This window comes from Scyliorhinus torazame, chromosome 12 (genome assembly GCF_047496885.1).
Source record: "Scyliorhinus torazame isolate Kashiwa2021f chromosome 12, sScyTor2.1, whole genome shotgun sequence".
NCBI classification, from domain to species: Eukaryota; Metazoa; Chordata; class Chondrichthyes; order Carcharhiniformes; family Scyliorhinidae; genus Scyliorhinus; species Scyliorhinus torazame.
In genome coordinates this window covers 65160527-65171526 of record NC_092718.1, presented here as the reverse complement: position 1 = coordinate 65171526, position 11000 = coordinate 65160527, and the positions used below count along the sequence as shown (strand labels likewise).

General features: G+C 46.9%; 1 protein-coding gene across 2 annotated transcripts in view; it reads left to right on the top strand.

Annotated features, from left to right (window-relative positions):
• The first annotated feature begins 4395 nt into the window (after positions 1-4395).
• cers3a (ceramide synthase 3a) overlaps positions 4396-11000 on the top strand; it is a 127256-nt gene continuing 120651 nt past the window's right edge. Inside the window, exon 1 of one of the 2 annotated variants that reach the window (XM_072468798.1) lies at positions 4396-4630. The gene's annotated coding sequence lies outside the window, so the exon portion shown is untranslated. The remainder of the gene's footprint in view (positions 4631-11000) is intronic. The other variant, XM_072468797.1, reaches the window with a different exon arrangement.

Genomic DNA, 11000 nt, shown 5'->3' with positions numbered 1-11000 from the left:
CACCGCCCTTACCGTCCATTCTATCCTTTCGTATAGTCTGATACCCTTGGATATTTAACTCCCAGTTGTGACCATCTTTTAACCATGTTTCAGTAATGGCCACTAAATCATAGTCATTCATGATGATTTGCGCCATCAACTCATTTACCTTATTTCGTATACTACAAGCATTCAGGTAAAGTACACTTATGCTGTTTTTTATGTCTTTGTTATGAATCCTAACACCTTGATCAGTAACTTTTCGCAATTTATTTTTCCTTTTACCCTTTCTCCTAATTTTCCTTGTCTTTGAACCCATATCTCTACATAATAACCTGTCACGTAACCTGCTGCCTTGATCTCCATTAACCATTATCCTGTCCATAACTTTACACTTCCCTTCCCCCCAACTTGTTAGTTTAAAGTCCTTGTGACCAACCTATTTATCCTATTCGCTAGAACACTGGTCCCAGAATGGTTCAGGTGAAGACCGTCCCAACGGTACAGGTCCCTCCTGCCCCAGTACTGATGCCAATGCCCCATGAAATGGAATCGCTCTTTCCCGCACCACTCCTTTAGCCACGTGTTAACGTCTCTAATTTTCTCAACCCTATGCCAATTGGCACGTGGCTCGGGTAGTAATCCAGAGATTATAACCCTGGAGGACCTGCTCTTTAATTTAGTCCCTAGTGTTTGATAATCCCCAAATAGGTCCTCTTTCCTAGTCTTACCTATGTTGTTAGTCCCAACGTGGACCACAACAACTGGATCCTCCCCCTCCCTCTCCAAAATCCTTTCAAGCTGATCAGAGATGTCCCTCACCCTGGCACCGGGCAGGCAACATACCATGCGGGACTCTCGATCTGGCTTACAAAGGATGCCATCAATCCCCCTAATTATAGAATCCCCTACAACTACCACTTGTCTTTTTGCTCCCCCTCTTGAATGGCTTCCTGTACCACGGTGCAGTGGTCAGTCAACGCATCCTCCCTACAGCCCTCTTCCTCATCCACACAGGGAGCAAGTAACTCATACCTGTTGGGCAAGGTCAAGGGCTGAGGCTCCTCAACTCCTAAACTCAGGATCCCCCTACCTGCCTCCCCTTCAGTCACACCACTCTGTCCCTGACCACTGTCCGAATTAACAGAACTTATTCTACCGGGTGTGACTGCCTCCTGAAACAAAGTGTCCAGGTAATGTTCCCCCTCCCTGATGTGCCGCAGTGTGTGCAGCTCGGTCTCCAGCTCATCAATTCTGAGCCGAAATTCCTCGAGCAGCCAACACTTGCTGCAGATGTGGTCACTGACGGTCTCAATGGGATCCACCAGTTCCATCATCGGCAGCACGGTAGCCTTGTGGATAGCACAATTGCTTCACAGCGCCAGGGTCCCAGGTTCGATTCTGGCTTGGGTCACTGTCTGTGCGGAGTCTGCACATCCTCCCCGTGTGTGCGTGGGTTTCCTCCGGGTGCTCCGGTTTCCTCCCACAGTCCAAAGATGTGCAGGTTAGGTGGATTGGCCATGATAAATTGCCCTTAGTGTCCAAAATTGCCCTTAGTGGTGGGTGGGGTTACTGGGTTATGGGGATAGGGTGCGGTGTTGACCTTGGGTAGGGTGCTCTTTCCAAGAGCCGGTGCAGACTCGATGGGCTGAATGGCCTCCTTCTGCACTGTAAATTCTATACAGCAACAGCACATCACCTGTCCAGCCATATTCAACTAGTTAATTAATTTAAATATTTTTTTAAAAAAATGTCTTTATAGAACCTGAAGGATAAACCCGAACACCAACAAAAACACAGCCCTCTCTCGCCACTCACCCGAACTCAGTCACTCACCTAAACTCAGATGCACTCTCTTCCAATCAGCACTCCGTGACGAAAGGCACTCCTGCCACACCTTTTGTGCACTCACCTCTCCCAGTACTGTCCGGCCTCTCTCCTCCCGCGCTTTTTAAATCTCCCGGCTCTCTCCTCCCGCGCTGTTTTCGCTGTCCCGGATCTCTCTCCGCTCACGCTGTTTTCGCTGTCCAGGCTCTCTCTTCCCGCGCTTTTAAAATCTCCCGGCTCTCTCCTCCGGCGCTGTTTTCGCTGTCCCGGCTCTCTCTGCTCCCGCGCTGTTTCCGCAGTCCCGGCTCTCTCCTCCCGCGCTTTTAAAATCTCCCGGCTCTCTCCTCTGGCGCTGTTTTCGCTGTCCCGGCTCTCTCTGCTCCCGCGCTGTTTTCGCTCTTAGATTAGGATAAGTGGTCGGCACAACATTGTGGGCCGAAGTACTGTGCTGTACTGTTCTATGTTCTATGTCAGTCGTCATTCTCCAGTTTCTTGTTGATTGCACTGAACCATTTTGTGACATGGTTTAATTCATGGCCTATTTGTGATCTTTTCTATATTATTAACCATGGTGTTTCTACGGTGAAAAAGGAGGCCATTTGGCCCATCGGGTCTGCACTAACCCACTGAAGGAGCACCCTACCTATGCCCATTCCCCCACCCTATCTCTGTAACCCCAACGAACCACATCTTTGGACACTAAGGGACAATTTATCACGGCCAGTCCACCTAACCTGCACAGCTTTGGACAGTGGGAGGAAATCAGAGCACCTGGAGGAAACCCACAGACATGGGGAGAACGTGCAAATCCCACAGTCAGCCAAGGCTGGAATTGAACCCGGGTCCCTGGCGCTGTAAGGCAGCAGTGCTAACCACAATGCTGCTCCAGTGCTGAACATGTAGTAGAACCAGTGTGAGAGCAAACTGGGTCGGTGCAAGGAGCAATGGCATAGATAGTTGTACATTTGAGTTGGTGCAGAAGGAGTCAATGGTGTTCGACACCAGATTGGAAAACAGGACCTGAAGGAAAACCAATGCAGAGCTGGGGGGGGCGGGTGGTGGTGGTGGTGGAGGGGGGGGGGGGGGGTGGAGGCAGTGGCATAGTGGTATTGTCAATGAACTAGTAAACCAGAGACCCAGAGTAATGCTCTGGGGACCCAGGCAAATCCCACCACTGCAGATGGTGAAATTTGAATTTCATCAAAAAATCTGGAATTAATGTCTAATGATGACCATGAAACCATTGTCGATTGTCATGAAAACCCATCTGCTTCAGTAATGTCCTTCAGGGAAGGAATTCTGCTGTCCTTCCCTCGTCTGGCCGACATGTGACTCCAGACCAATGTGGTTGACTCTTACTGCCCCCTCAAGGGTAATTAGGGATGGGCAATATAGGCTGGCACAGCCTGCGAAGTCCACGTCTCATGAAGGAATAAAAAAAGAGAAGTATTTGCATTCTTTGAACATGGGGGGTTCTTGAAGAAACAGATGTACCATTTTCATCTGAACCCTAATGGCTCAATATCCATAAAGTGTAAATGGATTAACATACCACAGTGGGAAAGGTCTGAGACTAGATGGCGACAATGAAGCTATCAAATTGGATTGGCGGAAATGGTGATGAGAAAGGGTATTCAGTGAGATTTTAAAAACTTATTGGGTCAAAGGCCAGTGAAGGATTCTACCGCAGTTCCAAAATACAATGTTGCGGGATGGAGGGAAGGAATTGCATTCAGACAGAATCTAAATGGATGGAGTTAACAAATATGAATGGTGCAGGTCATGCGTTACAGGTCATCAATTAGTGGAGCAGTGCAAATTTGGACATCTGCAGACATTTCAGAGAGAAATGCAAGATCCACAGGACGTTAAGACTGGATGGTTTCAATCAACCCACCATAGACTGGAATAAAGGCAATCAATGAGTTTTCATTAGGACTGGTTCCAACTGGGTAATAGACATTGCTTCATTTAGTGTTTGGATCAATAACTGTTGTGAAAGTCGCAGAACAATTGGGAAATATCAGCCACAACAGAGTTAGGTAAGAACAGACAAGGACAACAAAGTCGAACATAAGAGTAACAGCAAAAATCCTGCAGATGGCAGAAATCTAAACTAAAAACCAAGTGCTGGAAAATCTCAATAGGTCTGTGAAGAGAGAGAAACAGGGTTAATGTTTCGAGGCAAATATAACTTCTTCAGACCGAAACGACTCAGATGCCTCTGTGCCTAGTAGCAGCCATCTTGTGTTCCCAGTGCCATTCCCATGGGACATTCTAAATTCTCCCTCAGTGTGGCGACTAAGGAACTTTCACAGTAACTTCATTGCAGTGTTAATGTAAGCCTACTGGTGACACTAATAAAGATTATTATTATTCTGAATCTTGTCTCGATCTCAGTCCCAGGAATCCTGTGTTATCTCAGCCACATTAGCAATGATAATCCTACATTTACTTCACAGAATTCTGCACGCACCTCACATCTTTCCCAATCCTTTCAGTGACTGTGTCTGATTGGCAGCAGGCCCCGCCCCTGTGGCAGCAACTCTTACAGGTTGATTGTAAAAATCCCATGATTCTTCAAGCTCACTTTCCTTAAAGCGCATTGTGTCCATTGTGGGGCAGGACGCCCTAAAGCTATTGTTCAGGGTAACGCGTCAGTTTAGTGAGTGAGCATTAACAGAGTGAAGGCCTGAACTCAGGGACCTTCAACCCAGCTCCCTGGGCTGTACCCATGTGAGAAGCCGGGTCCGGATAATCAGTGTTCAGACACACCACTGCTGCCACCCCTGGGTTAAAGCATTCTGAACGCTACGTTTGAAAGGTGAGCTGCAAGTGTCGTTTTTGTTTTGTATTCCCAATCTTAAAAAGCACATCCATATCAGTTTATAGTGAATTTGCTGGGTGTCACTGTGTGGAGCCCAGCAATTGAATGGCACGTTTACCCCCAGCAATGTGACTGGAATTCAAGACTCAATTTGTTAATGCAGAGAATTGCTTCACATTCACTTCTGCCCCGCCTAGGTGAGAGATTCTCAAAAGGTGTCTTTAATTTCAGGGTGTGGGGACGGTTTAAATTACTATAGGGAATGAGGCGATGATTGAACAAGAGTGGATGTGGCAGGAAGGTGTGAGGAGCCAGCAGGTTATATAGGAAGTAAGGCAGCCCACAGGTGGGGACTGGCTTGACTTGTGGACAGACTTTAGCGACAGAGGAGTGCCGCCGAACCTACCGTCCGCTCTGGGCATTAGTGGCGGGATCCTGTGGCAAGCACGTATTCTGTTCAGAGGGGACCTGCTGGACCACCCGGGCAACTGATCAGGACCCTGGGACATTTTCCAGTGACAGTAGCCACCCTCCCAGTGTATTCATTGTTGAGGGTGATCTGTCCCCCTCCCCCTGGAGTAGTTTCACCTACAGGTCGGATAAACCTCATGAGGAGGCGGGTTAAGCTTAATCTCCTCGTTTAACCAGGGGAACCGGTTTCCAGGCTATGGGGAAACGTGTTTATGAGTGCGTGCCGGAACATTCCTAGCATCGATAGCTTCTGTCGGAATGTGTGGCAGTCAGCCTGGGTTTCATAATAATTGTGGGCAATATTACAGCAGTAGGTAAACAGCTGGACTCGGAAATTGGATGCACTTTAATGCATTTAAACTCAGCTTCATTTCTGATCATTTAGACCTGATTATCCTGAACAGTTAGGAATATAGAATTTACAGTGCAGAAGGAGCCCATTCGGCTCAACCAGTCAGCACCAGCCCTTTGAAAGAGCACCCTACCTAAGACCATGCCTCCACCCTATGCCAGTAAACCCAGCAACCTGACCTAACCTTTTGAACACTAAGGGGCAATTTAGCGTGGCCAATCCACCTAACCTGCACATTTTTGGACTGAGAGAGGAAACCCACACAGACACGGGAAGAAAGTGCAAACTCCACACAGTCACCCGGGGCTGGAATTGAACCCAGGACCCTGGAGTTGTGAGGCAGTGGTGCTAACCACTGTGCTGCCTCTGAATGTTAAACATGCTGCTAAGCGATTTTCATTTTCAGATCACTGTAGATTGGAGATCAAACATTCTGAGGTTGTTTCTGAAGTGATCCCAGCAGTATATCCTCAGTATTTTGGGATCAGTGTAAACATTTCGTGATAAGATCATCCAGATCGCAATGGTTTTTCCTTAGCCCCCTCCCTCCAACCCGTCTGACTTTATAGAAGGGAGGAGGACTCTCCACTCACATTGTCCCCTGGCTGTTCTGAAGAAGCAGCTCCTGATATCAGTCCCAGAGTTTACCTCTTACTCATGTGAACCCTGTCATAGAGCTTTAGAACACAGAAAGAGGCCCATTGTGCGTGTGACCCTGACATCGAGGGGTACAGCCTCATGGCACCTCTCAGCTGTGCCTTAGGAACAGGAGGAGGCCATTCAGCCCATCTGGCTTGTTCCTCCGTTAGCTTTACCTGTAACAACTCCATCCACACACCTTGGTCCTGTAACTCTAAATGCTCCAGCTTAACAATAATCTATACATTTCAGGTTTGAGATTTTCAACTGATCGATGCCCCAGCCTCTATAGCATTTTCCTGGGGGGGTTCTAAATTTCCACTACACTGTGCAGGAATACTTCACAACATCCCCCAGAATGTATCGTTCTCATTTTAAGGCTGTGCCCCTCGTTATGGACTCTTGTACCAGAGGAATACTTTCTCTCTACTTACCTGATCAAGTTCTTTAATGATTTTAAATATCTTAATTAGGTCATCCCTTTCTCATCTATAACCAGAGTAACACAAGCTGCAAACTGGAATCCAGCGTCTTGGCACAGTGATGACACCTTGAAGGAAGGCAGGGCGGTGGCACAGTGGGTAGCACTGCAGTTTCACAGCGCCAGGGACCCAGGTTCAATTCCGATCTTGGGTGACTGTGTGGAGTTTGCACTTTCTCCCCGTGTTTGTGTGGGTTTCCTCTGGGTGCTCCGGTTTTCTCCCTTAGTCCAAAGATGTGCAGGTTAGGTGGAGTTATGGGGACAGGGTGGGGGAGAGGGCCTAAGTAGGGTACTCTTTCGGGGGGTCGGTGCAGATTGAATGGGCCGAATGGCCTCCTTCTGCACTGTAGGGACTCTACGTTCTATGGTGTATGTTGGGGAGGGTTGGCAAGGGATAGGTGCCAGCATTCAGAAGTTGAAAAATAAAGTGCATAGTTCTGGAGAAGGAAGTAGTTCCATATTAGGAACAGGCTCAGAAAGACGAGAAGGAATACAAAGACAGGTTTAGAATGCATGTACATAAACATACAACGTGTGGCGAATAATGTTTGTAAACAACAAGCACAAAAAGCAGTGAGAATACAATGTAGTAGCATAACAGAAACACGGCTTAAAATAGTGAGGACCGGATGCTTAATATTTATGGGGACAGGGTGTTCAGAAAAGATAGAGAAGGATAAAAGGGAGGTGAGGTGGCAATACTGATTTGGGACGACAATGTAGTGTTGGAAAGGGAGCATGTCCTTGAAAAGGGGCAAGGTCCATTTGATTAGAGCTATGAAGTAAAAAAAAGATATACCTGCATAACTGCAGGTATTCTGGAGGCCATCAAATAAAGAGAGAGAGGAGAAAATCTGCAGTGAATGTTGTTCAGAGCTATAACAAATTTTCTAAAATGATGCTGGAGAGCTTCGTTAATCAGTATATTCTCAGTCCTAGAATCTGGAATACTGGGCCACTTAGCCCCTCGAGCCTGCTCCGCCATTCAATAAGACCATGGTTGATCTGATTGGAATCCCAGCCCCACCTCCTAGCCTACCCCCGATAACCTTTCAATTAACTGATTCCTGGGATGACGGGGTTGGCTTATGAAAAAAGGTTGGTTAGGTTGGGCCTCTATCCATCGGAGTTTGGAAGAATGAGTGGTGAACGTCTTGAAATAGACAAGATCCTGAGGGGACTTTGACAGCATGGATGTTGAGGGGATGTTTCCTCTTGGGGGAGAGACTGGAACTAGGGGACCCTGTTTAAAAATAAGAGGTCTCCCTTTAAGTTGAGAATTTTTTTTCTCCAAGGGGTGTTGGTCTGTGGAATTCTCTTCCCCAGAAAGCAGCGGAGGTCGGGCCACTGAATTTATTCAAAGCTGAGTCAGACAGATTTTTGTTAGACAAAGGGAGTCGAGGGTTATGGGGTGGGGGTGGTGGGGGCAGACAGGAAAGTGTAGTTGAGACCACACAGATAAGCTGTTTCAAAGTCCTTTGTTCTTGGGGATTGAGGTGGGCCCAATTGCGGTGGGAGAACATTTGGGTAAGAGTGATCATTGTATCAAAACATTTAGATTAGTAATAATGAACAATCTAAAATAGACTCTCTAAATTGGAAAAGAGTTAACTTTGAGGGGATGAGAGGAGATTCAGCCAGTGTAAAATGGGGGGAACAGATTGATGGTAAAAACTGTACAGAAACAATAGGCAAGGCTTGCTAGGTACATTCCAAGGGGGATGATGAAGAAGATAGAGAATATGATTAAACACTCCCGCCCCCCACAAACAAAAGAGGGTGTATGTTGCACCTGATGTGAGAATTCCTCAAGCAAGCACCAGGCTGAATACAACAAATTGAGAGGCAAAATGAGACGGGCAAAGATAAATTATGAGTTAGAATGGCAGTTAGCATAAAAAGGAACCTCAAACTCTTCTTCCAGTGTGAAAATAATAAGTGAGCAGTAAAACGCAGGGTGGGTTCTATTAGGGACAAGGAAAGTAATATTTTCTTTGAGTCGCAGGGCAAAGATAAAATACTTTGTGAGTACTTCCTATTTATATTTACTAAGGGATGCTAAAAAAATATTGGTAGAAATGGAGATTGTGGTGTGAGTGAAAATTGACAGATTGTACTGGAGGGACTGGCCATGCTTAGAGAGGATAAGTCACCTGGTCCAGATGACTTGCATGGGGATGGAGATGGTGGTGGAAGGGCTTGTCAGAATTTCCCAAAATTCCCTATATATGTGGGGGAGGGGGTGTAGAGGGGGCAGTGCAAGAGGATTGGAGTGTGGCAAATGTCGCACCTTTATTTGATAAATAGTTGTCCTAGTAACTGCAAGCTGGTCAATTTTACATCAGTGATGATTAACAGTGGCGAGGGGCGATGGGGAGGTTGAATGAGACGTTGTCAGCGTACATGTGAGAACTAGGGGAGGCAGTGGTGTAATGGTATTTTCACTGGATGAAAAATTCAGGGTAATGATCTCGGGACCCGGGTTCAAATCCCACCACGGCGGATGGTGTATTTTGAATTCAATAAAAATCTGGAATTAAAACTCGAATGATGACCACAAACCGTCTGGTTCACTACATGGTCTGGCCGACATGTGACTCCAGGCCCACAGCAATGTGGTTGACTGTTAAATGCCCTCAGAAAGTGAGACACTCAAGGGTAATTAGGGATGGGCATGGAAGCTTAAAAAGATATGGACACTGTCTTTTCTGGGGGCAACCAAGGGGCATGATAGGAGGGAGGGGGCGATATCAGAGGGGGGGGATATCAGAGGTGAAAGTGAGGGAACAGTAAGAGACGCCATTGCAGATGATTCTCTGGCTACAGATAGAAAAGAGTGGACCCAGGTGAGGGCAGTCCCACCCAGCTGGAAACAGTGGAGAGAAGTTTGAGGATTGTGTGGTAAAACTGTCAAAGTCTGCAGACAGATCGAGAAATGATAGTTTACCTTTGTCACAGTCACGCAGGATGTCATTATTCACCTAGTTTAAAAAAAACACTTCACCTCGTCTCTGGTTCCTTTGCCAGTAATTGAAACTTTGTGTTTCGTGTTTACCATTCCTCTCGGCACAGTGGGAACTGTTTCTCCTTATTTACTCTAGCTAAACTCCATGTCCAGCCTCTCCACATAACTCGGTAAGCAAAGAATGAAAATGGGGGATGACACTGAAGGCTCAGTCCTTTTCCTGCTCTTCTCTCTCTACCCAGAATCTCCAAGGCGCTCTCCAACAATCTCCAGTCAAAGGGTGTATTTTCAGGTGATTCATCCAGGCTGCGGCCACGATAGATTCTGTGCAGTTTTCTCGAGCCAGCAGCTGGTACAGGGCAGGTGTTTGACTAAAGAATCCAGTAGACGGCTGTGTGGTTCAAACACCCAGTTATGAGTGTGTGGAGAGCCAAGGACTAAGAGAGTGGGCACATAATTCTTCACCTAGGCTGATTTCTCAACAATCCTGACTGCGGGTGCCCCCACCCTCCAAAAACATCATCCTTTTCTGTAGCCCCTCCCCCACAACCACCCCTACCACATCCTATGGAAGCTCCTCGAGCAGCAGTTTAGAATTGATCTGTAATTGTGCCTCACTTAAACTCTGACCTCATTTCGTATTTAAGGGAGACCCGCGGCCCTCAAAAAGCAGCTTGGGTGGAATAACGTAAAAGTTCAACATTTGGTCATGAGCTCCATGGTGAGAATGTGGCCCAGCGAGACACAGTTTCTGTGTGGCTACGCCCCAATCCTCCTTGAGGTTTTGGGCTTGTGTTTAACCTGACCACTGGATTCTGCCCAGCATGGTACCTGTTGTTTGCTTTCCGATTGGATTTGGAATTTATTTGTCTTACTCATAATTGATTTAGTTGTGGTTATTTTAAGATCTAAACCACAAATCAAAGTTCAAATGCAAGTGCGTTTGGTGACTTTGATATTTCTCACAACTGCTGTATGTGTTTTCGTGGGGAGTGAACACCACTGGAATTTGTTCAGCATTTATTGCCCATCTCTAATTGCCCTTGAGAGGCGATGGTGGTGAGCTGCCTTCTTGAGCCTCTGCAGACCGCCTGGTGTAGGTCCACCCACAGTGCTATTAGTCCGGAAGTTCAAAGAACCTGTGCAGGGACAATGAAGGAACAGTAATATTGCTGCAGGTCAGGATGATGTGTGGCTTGGAGGGCAACTTCCATGTGGTGGACTTCCCCAAGTGACTGCTACTCTCGTCCATCTAGATGGTTAGTGGTTGTGGGTTTGGAAAGTGCTGTCAACGGAATCTTGGTGAGTTGCTGTAGTGGATCTTGTTGATGGTACACATTGCTGTCATTGCATCAGTGGTGGAGGGAGTGAACGTTTAAGATGGTAGATGGATGTTGATCAAGGGTTGCTTTGTCCTGGATAGTGTTGCTCACCCAGGTAAGTAAAGAGTATTCTCCTG